Raw genomic sequence first — 1,670 nt, 5'->3', positions numbered from 1 at the left:
AGACCATCCAGCATGTAACTTTGTTAACAGCAAGTAACCCTGTTAAAACATCGGCTCTGGGCGTCCCGGCGACGGACTGACTCTCAAATCGATTTCTCAGGTAAGATCTCTCATACAGCTACTTTCTATAGCCTTTTTATTGAATTCTTTAAATGTTTTAACTCGCTCCTTGTACCTGTTATTCCTTAATTTTCACAGAAACTATTTATTTCCGAAAAAAATTCAAGGGAAACCAGGGTTATAAGAATGACGTATTTTACCCGTTTATCGATGATTATTACAATACTTGCAGCTTATCTTTAAATCAATATCTGTAACAGGCGGCATCTACAACCTGCTATGTTGCAGTTCATCCGAATTTGAAAGCCATATCAGGAAAATACTTTGCAGACTGCAATGAAGTATCTGCTTCTAACGTTGCACAAGAAACCGGTGGTTCTTCTGCTTCCTTGCTTTTGCTTGATCTGCTTGGATGATGCAGCGTAGCTGTATTCCTGTTTATCAGTAGCAGGACTGGGACGAGCAGAACCAGAAGTTGCTGCATCAGACAACTCCGAAAGCGCGCATATGCTCAATCTAAACTGGCAAATATTCTACACACAAAAGAGCTTGCGTTGAGACTCGAGGTAACCTTAATCTTGAGCTACGTTTTCCATAACCGCTCAAATTTACAATTTTTTTACAAGGAATAAACATTTAACACAAGTTTCCGTCTAGAATGCAGAAAATGAAGGCCAATGTGACAGCAAATTCTATCCATCCAGGCATTGTAAGGACCAGAATTACTAGAGACCGCGACGGACTTCTCACAGGTAACAGTAATATGTTTATCTTGCTTTGTTATTTTTTGTATTTTCTTCTTGGAAGCTAGCTTGCAGCTCAATATCATATTCTCGGAAAAATTGATGAAATAATTGCTTTGCCTTCTGCAGATTTGGTTTTCTTCCTTGCATCAAAACTTCTCAAATCGATTTCTGTTGACGTTGCGACGCTGTTGAAGAAAGCTATGGATGGCATGGAGAAGTAGTTCCGAAGCCTCCTCAGGGAGCTGTCGCCAGATTGTCTCGTCCATAGCCGCACTGGTAACCTGGCCATTTATACCCTTCCTCCTAAGTACACGAAAACCCTGAGTAAACAATAAGACTACCCTGAGTAAACAGTAAGACTAGACTAGATTCTTATTATTTGTAGCATGGTTCTGGCAGTGTTTTGCAGGTCTGGAGAGCCATGTTTCAGGCACAAGTGTTGCAGATTTGGAGAGCCATGGTGGTTCTCATGGCCTTGTTTCCCACGTTCCGTACAAACACGTTGGTGCTTACAAACACGTTGCTGCATGCATGTCGATCACATGTCTCCTGTGTAACGTGTGGCCTCGTCGTGAAAGTTACACCTCACGCGAAGTATCGTTGACTTCAGTTGCAATCTTAACCCCAAAAAAACGCAATTTTTATACAGTGCTATTAAATTTCTTTACTTTCTTTACGACATTGAACGGTTTAAGTCAAAAGCTATAATTAAAAATTAGCCCACTGGAATTTCTTCATAATTTGTTAGTGTACAGTATTTTTATAATCAAAATATATTTCCTTTTTGGTCAGATAATCTTCTTGGTCATTAGCTTGATGAAATAAAATTAAAATATATTTGTTAACGATATCGAAATCCATTAC

General features: G+C 39.3%; 1 long non-coding RNA gene across 1 annotated transcript; it reads left to right on the top strand.

Annotated features, from left to right (window-relative positions):
• The first annotated feature begins 559 nt into the window (after positions 1-559).
• Positions 560-992, top strand: LOC149183359 (uncharacterized). Its single transcript, XR_016257701.1, has 3 exons — positions 560-626; positions 725-812; positions 933-992. It is a non-coding gene; the product is annotated as an uncharacterized LOC149183359 (long non-coding RNA).
• The last annotated feature ends 678 nt before the right edge of the window (positions 993-1,670 follow it).

Source organism: Pinus tabuliformis, chromosome 3_2 (genome assembly GCF_031772625.1).
Source record: "Pinus tabuliformis cultivar Carrire ecotype Pingquan chromosome 3_2, CPIR1, whole genome shotgun sequence".
Classification (NCBI taxonomy): domain Eukaryota; kingdom Viridiplantae; phylum Streptophyta; class Pinopsida; order Pinales; family Pinaceae; genus Pinus; species Pinus tabuliformis.
This window is presented reverse-complemented; position numbering and strand designations above follow the sequence as displayed.